General features: G+C 40.2%; 1 protein-coding gene across 18 annotated transcripts in view; it reads left to right on the plus strand.

Annotated features, from left to right (window-relative positions):
• ZBTB20 (zinc finger and BTB domain containing 20) overlaps nucleotides 1-17989 on the plus strand; it is an 845365-nt gene that overhangs the window by 650393 nt on the left and 176983 nt on the right. For all 18 annotated transcript variants that reach the window (XM_033211209.1, XM_033211197.1, XM_033211201.1 and 15 more), the window contains one exon: nucleotides 7387-7426. The gene's annotated coding sequence lies outside the window, so the exon portion shown is untranslated. The remainder of the gene's footprint in view (nucleotides 1-7386; nucleotides 7427-17989) is intronic.

Genomic DNA, 17989 nt, shown 5'->3' on the forward strand with positions numbered 1-17989 from the left:
GAATTTATGGAGCTGCAATTTCAGTAGTTTAAGATATAGAAGAGAAGGTTCTTTGGAATCAGATTGTAAAGGATTCCTGAATGTCATCATGCTAAGGAATTGTATCTATTTTAGCAGCAATAAAAAACCATCCTAAACGTATTAAACAAATTCGGTCCTTGCCACCCCTCCCAGCACTACTGCTTTCATTTCATTCTAGTCTCTCAGACCCTATCCCCAAAAGCATCAAGAAGGAACAGGGAGACTCACATGGGGTGGGATGGAGTGTTACATTGTATCTTGGCAATGTCTCAGGCACAGAAGCAGTCCCAGACCTAATTGCTGAACTTTAAAATCTTCTCTCTTTATTGATTATAACCTTATTTCATCATCACAATTTTGAAGACAGGCCATTTTTTAGGATTGTTATCATAGCATCTTAAGAAAAAGAGACCTCAGTATCATTCTCTTATTGTTCTTCTTGAGATGGATCCAAAATAATATGGGTTTTGGAAAGCAGACCCCAAGATATGTATGACCATTTATGGCATTTATAGTCTCCTTCTTCCTGACCAAAAGCAATGAAAATACATCAAGAATCTGGCCTACAGGAAACCCCAAAGTATCTAGAGAGTGATGGCACAGGTTCTGTATGCACATATAAATACCCTTGCATCTGGCTTTATCTTGTAAACCTTTTGCCAAATAGAAAATAGAGAATTAAAAACTCCAAATTCAGAATGCATGAAATGTCATTAAATCTAGTACAAATTTTTTTGAATCTGTCAGATAAAGGAAATCATGTATCCAGAGTAGAGATGGAATATCAGTTGACAGGCACTTAATTTTGAAAGACATGTAAATCTAAAAGTCTAATAGTGCCTCATCCTTTGAAAACACTGGAAACCAGAAAGGTATTAGGAAAATCAATAAGGTAAAAATCATCATCCTACTATTTGGAATGACTCCCACATAAGAATTAATTAATGCAATACTTCTAGAACATTAAAGGGATGTTAAAACATTATCTCTACACATAGAAAACAAACATATAAACCCATCTAACTTTTAGACAGAGTAGTTAAAGAAAAAAGATTAGAAATATTAATTAAGATTGGAAATAAGAGGTCATTTCTGTCCTGTTGTCACACCATTTACCCTCTTCAGCTAGAAGGGTAAGTGTTGAACTTCAGTTCATCCAAATTCCTCAGCTCTGTCATCAATGCAGTGACACCTTCTAATTTTCTGACTCATTTGTGATGAATAATCTCTCCTTTTTCTATTCACAATGCTGAAAGTAACCAATTTTTGTGTGAGTTATGATTACTTATTTTCCCTTTTTTTATTGCACTATTATTGTTTTCTCTTAGCAGAATTTGTCTCACTCTTTATCACCCAGTGTGAATCTCATGTTCAGAAAAGCCCATGGACAGTAATAGTGCCTAGGCTTGGAGTTAGTCAAGAGGACTGAGAGTCTGACGACCCAGATTCCGTTTTTAACCCAGCCATATACCTCAGCTGGCAAGTGGTTCAGCTTCCTCACCATAAAATGGGTATAATAATAGCTTTCCCTTACCACTGTGAAATATTTAGAATGCAAATCAAGCCAAACCTGTCTCCTTCCAAAGAGAAGCTTAAACTAGCCTGCGTAATCCTGAATGAGCCCAGATTCAAGGGGAAACATAAAGTGGGAAACACCTAAAGGTAGTGTAATTTAGTGGTTAAAAATATGTAGACTTTGGAATGGCACACACTTATTCAGATGCCAGCAGTTGTATGATCTGAGCTAAGTTTCCTGATTTCTCAGATTTCCCTTTTTTCTCTAGTAAATTGGAAGTAACAGTATTTTCTCTTGTAGTGGGGATTAAATGATATGCTGTTAACCATGCTTCTCAAACTGTTCCACTTGGGTGATCCTCAAATTAGAGTGAGTGATTCAATACTAAGGGTGCCCGCCAGGACATTGCTTGAAGTCTTCTGCCACAAACAAGACTTTTCAGTGAAGTCTCAGGTTTCACCCAAAAGATATATATACAAATTTTGCGTTTAGTGCCTCAATATATTCTTGTTTGTTTCACTCAACCAGAAGTTCCATGAGGACAAGAACAGTATCTGTTTTCTTGTGTTATTGGATAAATGAATATGTGTGCAAATAAGAGTTTAAATTACTTGCCCACAAGGAATACTGACCCTCCAGGAAGACAGCTATATATTTATTATTTATTTTGTGGCTTTTTCTACTCCCGTTACACTGCTCACATTCCTGGGTATACTCATATCCAAATTTGAGAAGGATTTATTTTTCAAAGTATCTGAAGGACTCAGTAAATAGTGACTCTTATTATCATTATCATCTCTGCTCAGTACTCCTCTACTCCATTGTTGCCAAGGCTTTGTAGACTTTTTTAAAAAAGAAATTATAAAGGACTAGGAAGGTAGGAGTCTGGCAGGCCTCCAAAGAAGCCTGTGTGGCTCTAACTACATACCCTTACCCACTTAGAACTCTCTTTTTTATACATTTTCTTTGCTCCTGGCTTTAGTTTATAGTGTTTCATTAAAACTCTCTAGAGATGAGTAGCTATGGGATTGAAAGAGGGTTTTCTCCCCTCTCTGCCTGGACCAGGGGTTCCTAACCTGGGATTCATGAATGGCCTTCATGGAGTCTAGGAGTTCCTTGAAACTTGGTGTTTTTGAGAAGTTATCTGGAGGAAGATTTTCATAGGGATCTGTATCACTTCAAAATGTTGAAAACCACTGCTGTAGAACTTTACGTAAACTACACTAGAATTGACTTCAAAGTTACAATAATATTTTTGATTCTTCGAGATTGACACCATATAATAATTTCAACTCATAAATTATATGACAAAGATTAAACTTCACCCCTCATCATCTCCCTCTCTCTGCTCATCCCCCACCCTCCACCCTGATGTTTTAATGTCCTGAATTACTTGGGCTTTACAGTTTTATACTCTGCTAGATATATTTATGCTTTGAACCAAGTGTGCTTAATGCAAATATTTTTAATCCTCTGTGAAACCATTATAGATAATTGTTTGAGTTTCAGATAAAAACAACTTATAGACATATAAGGTGAAGATCACTTAAGTGGAAAGAGCATGTATCAATGAAATAGCAATTTGAATTGAGCAAATATAAATCTATGTAGATTAATACATATTCTCAGAATTACGTAGCAGATTATAATTCAGTCAAGAAGTAGGCATCTTTTGATGCTCATGAACATTTATGAATTGTGTAAGAACTCAGATTAAATCTTTAGCCATAGTGTTAAGTTTGAGATCAATATTATCATTTTATATTAACATATAAGTACAACAATTATATCCAATAAAAACTTTCCATTTAACTTGGCTTTAATTTGCTTTAGACTGTGACATACACACTGTGATTTTTCTCTCCATTTTGGATTCTTATCATTGACAGCCAGCCTGCGTATCATTTGACATCCAGGAAAGATAGTTTTTCACTCCAGACCTTGGATGTATTAGCCAATTTGGGTACAATTTACAATGATCTCTTTTGAGCACATCAAAAATTTAATTTTGACTAATTTTATTAATAAATGCTCCTTGAAATTTAGAAAAGAAAGTTATGTGCTTAGATATAAGAACATAAACACTAGGTATAGTTTTAAAAGAGCATATTGTTGAGAGTTATTGGGTTTATAACATGCAACAGAAAAATGACCCCTGAACATATTTCATAGAAAATTGCTAATAATATTTTCTTCTTCTCCCCAAAGGTTAGAAAAGACAGCAAGTCCAAAAAAGGGAGAGGGAAAGAAAGAAAGAGAGAGGAATGTGGGAAAGGAGGGAGGGAAGGGAAGGAAGAAGGGAGAGAGGGAGGGAGGAAAATGGCAAGAAAATAGGTCCCAGTGCCATAGTCTAATATCCTGGCTTGTAGAGAAGACTAGAATATAGCAAAACTTAGAGCTTTAAAATCTTTGAAGACTAGTCAGTCTTTTATATATATATATTTCAAATTTGTATGTACTTTCAATGAATCATACATAATCTAATTATCTTGCTTAAAATTTTCATTAAACTCATCAATTTTGTGAAACAATTTGAAAGCACTGGAGATCTCCAACCTCTCTTGTGTTAGCATGTATAATGATCCAGGCTGGAGATTTTCATCTTAGCTCGTCTTGTCACCATCCTTCACACCTGCATGTACTTGAGTGAGGTTTTACATTGACCACAAAGGGAAATCATTTCTTTGAAGAAATCTCTACAATAGTGCAATTGTCACAAAAACTTTCCAGGAAGGGAGATGTCTTTAATTGCTGGTTTTCTGCTTTAGCCTTTTCAGTGCAAAGATACTTAATCATGTCCTTCTACTTGATCTCCTTTAGTGAAGTTTGTTTTGCATATTTCTGGAGGCCTTATGTGAAGTTGTTAAAATCTTGGTGTCAGACAGGCAAGATTGAATCAGCCTGTATTAAATCCTTGATATGTTTTAGTGGGCTCGAGGTAGAGGGACCTGCTTTGTTTTCTCAGAATCTTTTTTTGGTTTATTAATTTCTCATGGGTCTCCCCCTACTTCAGTTTTATCCTTCTAAGAGAAGTTATCAAAACACTGATGGGTCTGGGTGCGGCGGCTCACGCCTGTAATTGCAGCACTTTGGGAGGCCAAGGTGGGTGGATCACCTGAGTTCAGGAGTTCGAGACCAGCCTGGTCAATATGGCAAACCCCATTTCTACTAAAAATACATGGGCATGGTGGCACGCGCCCATAGTTCCAGCTACTTGGGAGGCTGAAGCAGGAGAATCACTTAAACTCAGGAGGCAGAGGTTGCAGTGAGCCGAGATCGTGCCACTGCACTCCAGCCTGGGTAACAGAGGGCAAGTCCGTCTCCAACAACAACAACAAAAAAAGCACAATGATGGGCAGACCGGTCCTATAATAGCTTTTTTTGGCCTGTGAATTTTTTGTTTGTTTGTTTTTACGGAGTCTTGTTCTTGTCACCCAGGCTGGAGTGCAGTGGCACAATCTGGCTCACTGCAACCTCCACCTCCCAGGTTCAAGCAATTCTTCTGCCTCAGCCTTCCGAGTAGCTGGGATTACAGGCACCCGCCACCACGCCCAGCTAATTTTTGTAGTTTTAGTAGAAACAGGGTTTCACCATGTTGGCCAGGCTGGTCTCGAACTTCTGACCTCAAGTGATCCACCCCACCCCGGCCTCCCAAAGTGCTGGGATTTACAGGCACGAGCCACCGTGTCTGGCCTAGCTTGTGATTTAAAGAGTGAAATATCAGATTTTAAACATAGAACAATAAAACTGTTAGGGTCAGCTCCTCCAAAATCTGAAATTTTCATCACCAAACAGTGATGTGTTTGGTGGGACAGGTGCTTTGTTTAAAATCACTTTACAGATTATTTTCCACCATAGAGGGGACTTTCTAGGCTGGTAAGAAGGAGTAGAGGCAGTTTTAGAAGGCAAGCCCAGGGCAAACTTAGGACTGAGTTCTTAGCAACACACGAATGTATTGAATTTCTTCATAGGAACTTCTGGACATTAAACATACTAAATATATCTTAAAAGAGACAAAGTTCATCAGGGTTTGACTCATCTTTGTCAAAATTAGCTAAAATTGATCATGTACTATGTAGTAAAGCTTTTACCTATTCTAATCAGTGCTGCCCAATAGAAATTTCTACAATAATAGAAATATTTTCTATCTCTGCTATCCAGTAAGGCAGCCACCAGCCACATGTGGGTATCGAGCACTTGAAATGCAGCTGCCAAGACTGAGGAACTAAATGTTTAGCTTTTTATTAAATGTTAAATAATTTAAATTTAAAAAGACAAATGTGGCTAGTGGCTATTGTATTATATGGTAACATAGCTCTACCAAATCCTGTTGAGAGGTGACAATGTGCTAGCAGCCCTCACTCTCAGCGCCTCCTCGGCCTCGGCATCCACGGGGGGGCGCTTGAGGAGCCCTTCAGCCCGCCACAGCACCGTGGGAGCCCCTCTCTGGGCTGGCTGAGCCCGGAGCCGCCTCCTTCTGCTTGCGGGGAGGCGTGGAGGGAGAGGCGCCGGCAGGAACCGGGGCTGCGCGCGGCGCTCGTGGGACAGTGTGAGTTCCGGCGGGCGCGGGGTCGGGCTCGGGCTCGGCGAGCCTAGCACACTGAGCGGCTGGCCGACGCCGCCGGCCCAGAGCAGTGAGGGGCTTAGCACCCGGGCCAGCAGCTGCGGAGGTTGCGCAGGGTCCCCCAGCAGTGCCGGCCCGCGGGCGCTGCACTCAAATTCTCACCCGGTTTAGCTGCCTCCCTGCGGGGCAGGGCTGGGATCTGCAGCCCGCCATATCTGAACTCCTCCTCTGCCGTGGGCTCCCGCCCGGCCTGAGGCTCCCGGACGGGCGCCGACCCCCGCTCCGTGGCGCCCGGTCCCATCGACAGCCCAAGGGCTGAGAAGTGCAGGCGCGGCTCGGGACTGGCGGGCAGCTCCGCCTACAGCCCTGGTGCAGGATCCACTGGGTGAAGCCAGCTGGGCTCCTGAACTGGATGGGGACTTGGAGAACTTTTATATCTAGCCAGAGGATCCTATGTGCACCAGTCAGCACTCTGTATCTAGCTAACCTAGTGGGGACTTGGAGAACTTTTCGGTGTAGCATTCTGTGTCTAGCACAAGGATTGTAAATGCACCAATCAGCACCGTGTCTAGCTCAGGGTTTGTAAATACACCAATTGGTACTCTGTATGTAGCTAACCTAGTGCGGACTTGGAGAACTTTTCCGTCTAGTACTCTGTGTCTAGCTCAAGGATTGTAAACACACCAATCAGCACTCTGTCAAAACGGACCAATCAGCTCTCTGTAAAATAGACCAATCAGCTCTCTGTAAAATGGACCAATCAGCAGGATGTGGGTGGGGTCAGATAAGGGAATAAAAGCAGGCTGCCTGAGCCAGCAGTGGAAAACCGTTAGAGTGTGCTTCCGTGTTTAGGAACCTTTGTTCTTTCGCGCTTTGCAATAAATCTTGCTGCTGCTTACTGTTTGGGTCCACGCTGCCTTTAAGAGCTGTAACACTCACCGCGAGGGTCCGCGGGTTCATTCTTGAGGTCAGTGTTACCGAGAACCCACGAATTCCAGACACTGTATGATAATTAGAATAAAATTGACAAAGAAAGGTCTTTGCACTCCTTGTGCTGGGAAGTACTGTCTTGGTCATTGTAGCTGGGGGTGTTTTATAAAGTTTTTGTGAAGCTGGATCTCCTTTAAGGCTAGAAGTGACAAAATAGGCTCCTTTAGGAACAACCAGTCTCATCTATACCTAGATTTACTTACTTTCTTCCCGCTATATCATTTTGCTTTTATATATCGGTTTTGCATAATATATAGATTTGTTTTTAATTCCTTATTTTTTCTTTGGTTTTCAGATCTTTGACCATCAGTCTGTGACTTGCCCCTTCTCTTTACGTAAGTAAAAGCGATTTATTTACCTTTAAAAAAAAAAGTGTTGGGTTTAGAAAATTGTGGTCTTCATTGGCATATTTCCTAGTTGATTTTGTTGTGGTTTCTGGTGCTTTTGTAGTGTGTATTAGTTTCTTTTGCGTTTGGAGTCTATGCTGTTGGTGGTTGCTAACCATGAGGGTGCAGAAAATACCAGCAGCCCAGACACCGTACTTCTATAAAGGCTGCCCTTTACTTGGCTGCAGCTGCTGTTTGCAAAAGTCACTGCTCTTTTAAAGTATAGCTTGTATTATTCAGCCAAATACCAGCAACAGTTGGGCTTTTGCTCCCCTGTCAATCATTGAGCAATTATGTATTCTTCAGTTATGTACCCATCCCTACGTCCAGTAGTTTTTAATTTTAACTTCTAGATCAGAGCTTTCATTTATTGACAAAATCTCTAATATCCCTTTACTAAGAAGTACAAGACTGTAAAGTAAATAGGCTAAACTTTTGTGCAAAATTTTGAAGTCTACAGGAGAAAAAAACCAGAAATCCCAGGTTCACATGTGCCAGAAGGTTTATAAAGGTACCACTCTTTTTTAGAAAAGATGGAAAGGCATTTGGGGGAAAAAAAGACCACTTGATTTTATATAGAAAAAAGGGAACGTTAATTATTTAAAGTTCAAACCAGGCTGCGCTGAATGGGTTTAAATAAATTTCTTTTTTTTTTTTTTTTTTTTTTTTTTTTTTTTTTTTGAGACGGAGTCTCGCTCTGTCGCCCAGGCTGGAGTACAGTGGCCGGATCTCGGCTCACTGCAAGCTCCGCCTCCCGGGTTCACGCCATTCTCCTGCCTCAGCCTCCCGAGTAGCTGGGACTACAGGCGCCCGCCACCTCGCCCGGCTAGTTTTTTTTTTGTATTTTTTAGTAGAGACGGGGTTTCACCGTGTTAGCCAGGATGGTCTCGATCTCCTGACTTCGTGATCCGCCCGTCTCGGCCTCCCAAAGTGCTGGGATTACAGGCTTGAGCCACCGCGCCCGGCCAATAAATTTCATTTTGAACTGCTTGAAAGAGATTCTAGGCCAGTGAACGGAAATAATCAAAGTCACTTATAAGAGACACCACCCAAGAGATCCTACAGGTAGTGATAGTCACCTAATGTGATAAATAGTTATCGGTATCCTCTGGCTGCTTCCCACTCTCAGGTGAGCACTGTCCCTTATTCACATTATATATTGCTTCACTGACTCCTCACTCCAAGATACTTATTGTATTATAATCATTTGCACAGAATGGAGGTTCCCATGGCTATTTTGTTTGTGCATGCCTTCCACTAACATTCCTAGAAGATAGTGGCAAATATATTTAGGGAGGCAGAATCCTCCAAAGGATGCTAAGGCTAAAGTGTAACGTGACAGTTTATTTGACAGAGAAAGGCGATTGATTAAACTCCCCAAAGACTGGAGCTGTGTATAATGCATTTGTACAACAGGGGTGGGTCCTACCTGCCCCTGACAAGTCTTGTTATTCTCTATTTCAGTGTTGATAGAGTGGGTCTGTTAATGCTTTGGAGGATGTCAATATGCATGCTTATGGTTACCACTTTATATCTGCACAGCCCTCCCCTCAGTTACCTAGCACTGCATATTTCTAGTCCTCTGACTGGCAAATCATTTTTGTTACAGTTCTTTTGTGTAAAAACAGTTCACATAATAGCTCTGTGTTAGACAAGGCATTAATCCTCACATCACCGGGATGAGTCAGCACAGTGCACTCCTGCCCGCACGGCTCAGCTATTGTGACGTCAGTGCTATAGGGCGAGCCTCAGACACAAGCAGTACAGGGGACCTGTGTCACCAATTAGGAATCAAGGGGGAGACTTTTGAGATAAAAAGTGTTGTTGAAAGCCTGTCTCTGGCTCATAGGAAAATGCAAATCTGATTCTATGCTACATCAATCATCAGTCGCGTAGCTTCTAGAAATATATTGTTTTTTAACTACACATAAGGCTGGGGGAGTGACCTGTAATGAGCAGATAGTCCGTTCGTATACCCATGACCTTGTTCCATCCCTGGACCAGGCTTCATGTTTGCTTGGCTTGTTCCAAATCTTGAAGCTGCCGTCATATCAGCAGGGTGACCGGGCTTATGACAGTCCTACTGTCCTCAAGTACCCCACAGACACAGTTGATGGTTGATGGCTCCAGGGTGGTGCCCCAGAGGCCCAACAAAAGGAAAAAAAATGTCCAATGTCCCTTGAGAACAGATCAGAACATTATCTCCCCAGTGCTTTGACTCCAAGTGCCTCTTCAATGGCCTCCTCTAAACAGGTACAGAATTCTGCTTGTTCGATCTTCTCTTCTTAGCAGTGCATTTAGTCCAGTATCACAATCTGTATTTGACCTGGATTTCAATAGGAACTGAAAAGCTGTCAGATGCTCTCCCAAGAATTTTCCATTCCATTACTGTTTAGCAGAAACAAAGAGGAACCCTCCATAATCTGCCATGCTACCTTGAAGCAGGTAGCACAGACTTACCTTATTTGGGAAACCTGGATCTTATGAGTTAGGTCTGTCTACGATTCAGATTCAGATGTATTCTCAGGGCAATATATTTCTGTATTGAATATTAAGTCTTGAAAAGTGTGTTAATTTGCAGCCTTAGTGGCATTCTCTGTTAAAAAGACCTTCCTCCATCACAGAATTTATCCCTCACTCTTACTGTCACCTCAGCTAGTCACCAGCCCCTGCCATGCCCATCAGAAAGTGCCTTACTGCTGGGATCTTCTGCCTTCATTAGATTGCTAATGGGCTCCTACTATGCTTATAAAAGCTAGCACTACTACTTGGCTTCGTTTTGATTAATTATCATACACAGCTCTTTATTTAGTTTTCATTCAACAAACATTTATGGAAAGTTAGTCACTATGCTTGGTTGTGGAAACTCTGAGATAAATAAGAAATGCTTTCTTTTGTTAGAAATCTCAGTCTGATAGGGGAAATAAATAAGTGAATAAAGACTATAGCATATGATAGACACTGAAATGCAGATGTATACAAGACATAGTAAGAGGAATGAAGAAGGAGTGCCTATTTGCATGTGGTAAGGTGCCCAGGCTGGGTCTTCAAGTCAGAAGAGTAAATTGCAGTTTACCAGGTAGATATGAAAGAGCAAAAAGAAAAGGGGATCATAATCAAGAAAAATGTAAGAGCATTTACAAAATCAGGAGGCGTTAAGTAACAACAAGATCCAGAGGAGTGAATAGTTCGGTGTGGTTGAAACATGGTAGTTGAAAGAGTAGTATGAGATTGGGCTGGAAAGTAGGCAGGGGACCTTGCCTACTATACGGAGGACCTCGTATGGCATGCATAGGAGTTTGGACTTGATCCTACAGGCTCAAGGAGGCTTTGAAGAATTGTAAACAGATGTATGTTTTAGAAAGAGCACTTGGTGAAAGTAGAGAGGCTGGCTCAGAATAGGGAGACCAGGTCAAAGGTAAAAGCCAAAGGCCTGAACTGTGCTGTAGGGGTAGGATGGAGGGGAGAGGCTATTTGGTAGTGTCGAAATAGACATTAACCTTTGTGTAATTCCAGCATATCTTGGCCTATTACATAATCTTTGCCTTCTAGGAGAAAGGCTGATACATTGTGTGGAGTCAAATTTCAGACCAAAATACAGCCTTATAGGATCTTCAGCAAAGACCTCAATTTGAATATGACCTCACTTTGAGCTACTGCCCGCTGGTCGCCAGGCTCGCGTACCTCCTACTGCCCATAGTGGGTGTGGGGGAAGAGCAGGCAGATAAGGATAAGACATTCCCAGTGTCCTGTTTTTCTCTTCTTTCACCTGGAAATGAAACAGTTTCTAAATAATGCCCCCCTAAAGTCAATCAATGCCCCAATTTCCTATCATTTTCTCATTGCTCCCTTTTTCTAAGCAAAATTTCCAAACCATTGAACTGAATTGCAACTTATGCACAGCCGGGTGTTGAAACAATTCAGTGTATTCATTCCTTCTCTCTGAATTAGAGTTCACCATAAGTGTGCTTTTCTCTTGTTCACTTTGGGCTGCCAGGACAATTTAAAGGAAATTTTCAACAGCTTATGTTTCATGTACTATGTTCTCTTTTGCAAATGGGAGGATATGTGTGGGTGTGTTTAAGCCTTCTCTATATTGCTTTCTGGAGAAAGGTTTGGGAAGATGAACAAGACGAGGAGTGGGGACCTATTGAAAGCCCAGGTCCCCCAGTGACCTGAGTGCAGAACGTAGGCTGGTGATCAGATGGTCAATTATGTGTTTGTCAAAACACAGTGGGCTGCATTCCAGGCTGCCAGCTTTGGAAGCCCAGCTTCTGCCAACCAAATGTCATCTGGGAACATGCAACACTGGGCACTGTGAAGGAGTTTGAAATAGACCATGCCACAGCCAACCTACTGCCAGTCTTATAGCACCAATATGGCATGCACAGCCGGGCCCCATGTTTCAGAGCTCAGGAATTCACTGTACTAAATTCAAGAGGTCAGATGGGTTCATGTTTTCAAAGCCTATGTTCTCTGCTTTGAACACTGTGACTTGCTCCTCAGCAATTTCCAAGGGATTTTTCCAGTCACATCTCTGTGGAAACCATTCTTTTTGTGATGGTTATAAGATCCTTGTAAATGTCCCAGAGGATAGGAAAAAAATAAAATAAACTTGCTCTGACAATGACTGTGATTTCGACAGAGGAATTCCAACTCTTAGGAAACTACATTAAAGGTGCATAGCTTTTAAAATATCAGGAACCACCTTGGCAACTTATAAAAAGCAGAAGGGCTTTGCCTATTTTATAAAGTGATTTGCATATACCTGCATAAATAATGTCCCCACCTGTACTTTTATGCATTTAGGTTGAATAAATTAAATTTTGTGATCTTTAAAATATTCCCTGTCTTAAATTGCTCAGACACCATTTTCAGGACCCTTCCTCCTCATTTCTTTTCCTAGTGATAAGAGTGGCTATTTTTTTTTCAATTTTTTGACTCATTCAGAGAATCAAAGCACTCTGAACACCAATCAACCATAGCCAGGAATATTACCTCCCTCTGGTTGCATTTCTCTTAGCCTTTCTACCTATCAGATTGTGAGTTCCATTTATTTTTAATAAGAGAAATAAAGTTGATATTACTAAGGTGAAAACAAAGCACAAGACAGAATTAAGTTCTATTTACATATATATGTTAGACAGACTGTGTGTGTCTATACACAGACTTGCACTGATACACACCTCAGGGACATACCCATAGTAACCTTTTCTTTCTTTCACCACTGCACTGCCACAACCTCTTCAGGAACCATCCAGCTACTAAGCCATTTCCATTGTACCTTGGCCTTCAAATCAAAGCCTGGTCAGTAGGCCACCCTCCCCCACATTCACCCTGTAAGATATTATTAAACACTTAACTATGTACAAAGCATAATGTTTATTGGATAGTTAAAGCATAAATATAGCATAAATACATGATCCTTTCTTGCTTTTGCAGAATTTAAAATTGAGTTAGGAAAAGCAGTTACATTGTTGAGCGTTGTGTATGCACCTAAGATAATAAATGAGTAAGTTCCAGAAGGAATGATACAGTCCAGGAAGTACCATAGGGTTTCGTTCATGAAAGAGTCTTGCAGGCTAGAAAGTTTCATGTAAAACTGATTCAGCTGAGTCTTGAAAACTGGCTAAAATGTAAAAAAGATGAAGAGAAAAAGAATCATATTCCAAGCAAATCATATACCAAAGTGTTGGAATCTTCGAGGGGGCCCATAAATAGCATCACTCTTCCCCACTCAAATTCTAAACCTATTGAAATATAAGACAAAAGAAATGATAGCTAGGGAACCAGCATTTTTATAAAGGTTGGTTGAAGAGCATAGCTTAGTGTAAAGAGGAAATGGGTTTGCTGACTCTCTTCCCTTCAATCAAACCTTGCAAAAGCCCTCTCACAGGAAATTGTGGATCTGCATATGAGCAACACTTCTCCAGGTCATCACCTCCCGCTAGTCTAAGTAGAAAAGGAAGGACAAAGAGGCTAAATTCCTGTGCCTACAAATTTGGGTTGATCAGTTCTACCTAGTTGAGAAATATAGACCAAGGGCTGCCCCACCAATGGGATACTTTGCCTCCATTGGGAAGTATAAGGAATGAGACAAGAGGAAAGCAGTGTTTAGAAAACATCTGGAAACCAGGAGTAGGGAAGAGGCATTCTTACCCACACTGACATCCTTAGACTGGAAAACAAGAGGAGGAGGTACTGAATGAGATGAAAATGGGAACCAGAACCATGAGGCTAAACAAGGCTCTCATCTGTCTATACCTGGGGGTAAGAACCAGTAGTCCTACTGGTTATTCAAGATCTTAACTAAGGGCACCTTTTCAGAGTCTGAAAAGTTAGAAGAATCAGAACCTGAGGGAACAGGCAAGTAATGAAGATAATGAACAAAAGCCTAGTTAGGAAAAAAATACAAAAACTCTAGTTTCTTGTTCAACTAACAGTAACAATAAGAAATAACTATTGAGTGCTTGCCTTGCTTTAGATACTGGACTAAATACTTTTAATGGCTATCTGATTTAACCTTCAAAACTACCCTATTAAGTAGATGCTATTATAATCACAATTGTGCAGATCAGAAGACAAATTTAGCATGTTTGAGTTGTTTTATAGGAACACCTAATAAATGGTAGAGATAGAATTTGATTCCAGGACTGTGTCTTAAAAGCCTCAGCCAAATTTTACTAGACACAAAGTTGAGTGTCTACTAAATGCTAAAGGTATAATGGTGAGGAATATTAACATAACCTCTCTCCTTCCGGAGCCTATAATCTGGGGAATGTAAGACAGATACTAAGCAACTGGTCTCACAGTATAACTTGTAATTACAAGTTGTGCTTACCACTACAAAATAAAAGTACAATGTGCTCTAAGAGCAAATAAAAGAAGAGGATTTAAGTGAGTCTGGAAATTCAGGAGAAGCTGCTCTGAAAAAGTGACATTTGAGATACCTGAAGGTTAAAAACAAAAAGTAAGGATGGATGGTGGAAGAGGATTCCAGGCAGAGGAAACAGCATGGATGAAGTCCCTGAAGATAGCTGCATAGAGAGAAAGAGGTGACTAGCAGCCCATGTTGAGGTTGAAGAGATACGTAGGGCCCGACGATACCAGGTCCTTCATCTTAAGGATTTTTATGTTTATCCTCAGGACAGTAGAGGAGCAAATTTAAGAAGGAGTGTGGCATGATCACTGTTGTTTTTTAAAAGGGTAAACTTTGGGGCATTTATCCCAGAGAGATGGAAACGTAACTGTACAACACCTGTATGTTATGTTACACCAATGTACATAGCAGCTTTATTTGTAATAGCCCAAAACTGGAAACAATCCAGATTATCTTCAGTGGGTCAGTGGTTAAGCAAACTGTTATATCTATACCGTGGAATACCTCTCAACACTAAACAGAATACATTATTGATATATACAATGACTAGTTTTAATCACAAGGGTATATTGAGTAAAAAAGCTAATCTCAAGATGGTGTACTGCTATGATTCTTATTTATATAGGACTCTTGAAATGAAAAAAAAATATGTAAGGATTGAGAACATACTTGTGGCTGACAAAGTTAGAGAGTTGGGGTAGAAATGGAGGTGAGCGTTGCTATAAAAGGGTAATGCAAGGGATCTTTTGTGATGGAACTATCCTGTAGCTTCACTGTGGAAGCTCTGTAGTTTAATTAATTAGATTCATGAGAGTATGCATGTAGTAAAATTGCACAGAACTAAATTACACACACATACTCATGTGCATAGAAAACTGATGAAACCTGAGTAAGGCAGATGGACTGCACCAATTTTTTTTTATTATTATTATACTTTAAGTTCTGGGGTACATGTGCACAATGTGCAGGTTTGTTACATATGTATACATGTGCCATGTTGGTGTGCTGCACCCTTTAACTCATCATTTACACTAAGTGTATCTCCTAATGCTATCCCTCCCCCTTCCCCCGTCCCCACAATAGGCCCTGGTGTGTGATGGTCCCCTTCCTGTGTCCAAGTGATCTCATTGTTCATTTCCCACCTATGAGTGAGAACATGCGGTGTTTGGTTTTCTGTTCTTGCAATAGTTTGCTGGAAGTGATGGTTTCCAGCTGCATCCATGTCCCTACAAAGGACACAAACTCATCCTTTTTTATGGCTGCATAGTATTCCATGGTGTATATGTGCCACATTTTCTTAATCCAATCTGTCACTGATACACATTTGGGTTGATTCCAAGTCTTTACTATTGTGAATAGTGCCACAATAAACATACATGTGCATGTGTCTTTATAGCAGTATGATTTATAATCCTTTGGGTATATCCCCAGTAATGGGATGGCTGGGTCAAATGTTATTTCTAATTCTAGATGCTTGAGGAATCGCCACATTGTTTTCCGCAATGGTTGAACTAGTTTACAGTCCCACCAACAGTGTAAAAGTGTTCCTATTTCTCCACATCCTCTCCAGCGCCTGTTGCTTCCTGATTTTTTAATGATTGCCATTCTAACTGGTGTGAGATGGTATCTCATTGTGGTTTTAATTTGCATTTCTCTGATGGCCAGTGATGATGAGCATTTTTTCCTGTGTCTGTTTGCTATATGAATGTCTTCTTTTGAGAAGTGTTCATTCATATCCTTTGCCCACTTTTTGATGGGGTATTTTTTTCTTGTAAATTTGTTTGAATTCTTTGTAGGTTCTGGATATTAGCCCTTTGTCGGATGAGTAGATTGCAAAACTTTTCTCCCATTCTGTAGGTTGCCTGTTCACTCTGATGGTAGTTTCTTTTGCTGTGCAGAAGCTCTTTAGTTTAATTAGATCCCATTTGTCAATTTTGGCGTTTGTTGCCATTGCTTTTGGTGTTTTAGACATGAAGTTGTTGCCCATGCCTATGTCCTGAATGGTATTACCTAGGTTTTCTTCTAGGGTTTTTATGGTTTTAGGTCTAACATTAAGTCTCTAATTCATCTTGAATTAATTTTTGTATAAGGTGTAAGGAAAGGATCCAGTTTCAGCTTTCTACTTATGGCTAGCCAATTTTCCCAGCACCATTTATTAAATAGGGAATCCTTTCCCCATTCTTGTTTTTGTCAGGTTTGTCAAAGATCAGATGGCTGTAGATGTGTGGTATTATTTCTGAGGACTCTGTTCTGTTCCATTGGTCTATATCTCTGTTTTGGTACCAGTACCATGCTGTTTTGGTTACTGTAGCCTTGTAGTATAGTTTGAAGTCAGGTAGCGTGATGCCTCCAGCCTTGTTCTTTTTGCTTAGGATTGTCTTGGCAATGTAGGGTCTTTTTTGGTTCCATATGAACTTTAAAGCAGTTTTTTCCAATTCTGGGATTGCACCAATGTTAATTTCTTGATTGTGATATTGTAGTATAGTTATATAAGATGTTACCTTTGGGCAAAATTGGGTAAAAAGAATAGCAAATCTCTCTATATTATCTCTTACACCTGTATGTTAATCTAAAGTTATCTTGAAATTAAAAATTTAAAAATATATATCAAGGTTGCTTAACTTTGGTAAATAATTTGGAAGAAATCAAAAATGGATATGAGGAAATCAGTGAGGGAGCTATTCCAGTAGACCACACAAGAGGTAGACTAGGGTAGTGACAGTGGAAATTGGGGGAAACAGATGAAACTGAGAGATACTTCAGAAGTAAAATATTCTTGGACTTTTTCATGGTTGGTTATGTGAAATAAAAGAGAAGTGGCAACAATGACTCCTGGTTTGGTGCTTATCAAACTATATGAAGGATAATGTCATTCACAGTTACATAAAAACACCAAAGGAGGACTGGACTGGAGAGAAGTTTCTAAGTTCTGTTTTTGAGATGTTGAGTGTGAGGTGCTTTTGATAGATATATAGTGAGCATATTGTAAGGTATTTATATACATAAAACTGGAATTCAGAAGTAACATGAAGGCTGGAGATATGAATTCAGGGTAAGCAACATATAGTGGTGAATGAATCTGTTGGCATGAAGAACTTTACCCAAGGACAAGGTTATATTGAGAAGAAGCCCTAAACTGAGACTTGAAGAGCTCTTAATATTTAACCCGCTAGTAGAAAAAAGTGAGACCATAAAATACCCTTAGAAGGAGCCACTAAGAAAGTGGCAGGAAAATCAGAAAACATAGGCACAGAAGCTAAGAGAGTGCCTCAAAGGTGGTGGTCAGTGATGTGAAGTGTTACTGAGCAATCAAGTAGGTTAAAGACTAACAAATATATATTGCATATATTAATTTTGAACTTATTGTTGACCTCAACAAAAGCTGTCTTGTTGAAGTGGTCAAAACAATAATGTGTTTGTAATGGGATGAGGAGAGAGTGAGAAGTGAAGAAACAGCAAATGTGGGCCACTCAGAAGTTTTGCTATGAAGGAAAGGAAAATGAGCTAGTGTAATATCTTGAGAGGACGGAAGTGAGGTCAAAAGAAGGTTTGAAAAACATGGAAATATTAGTTTTTTGTTTTGTTTTTTGTTGTTGTTTGTATTTCCATGGGAAGAATACAGTAGAGAGGAG

This window comes from Trachypithecus francoisi, unplaced genomic scaffold (genome assembly GCF_009764315.1).
Source record: "Trachypithecus francoisi isolate TF-2019V2 unplaced genomic scaffold, Tfra_2.0 Lachesis_group0, whole genome shotgun sequence".
NCBI classification, from domain to species: domain Eukaryota; kingdom Metazoa; phylum Chordata; class Mammalia; order Primates; family Cercopithecidae; genus Trachypithecus; species Trachypithecus francoisi.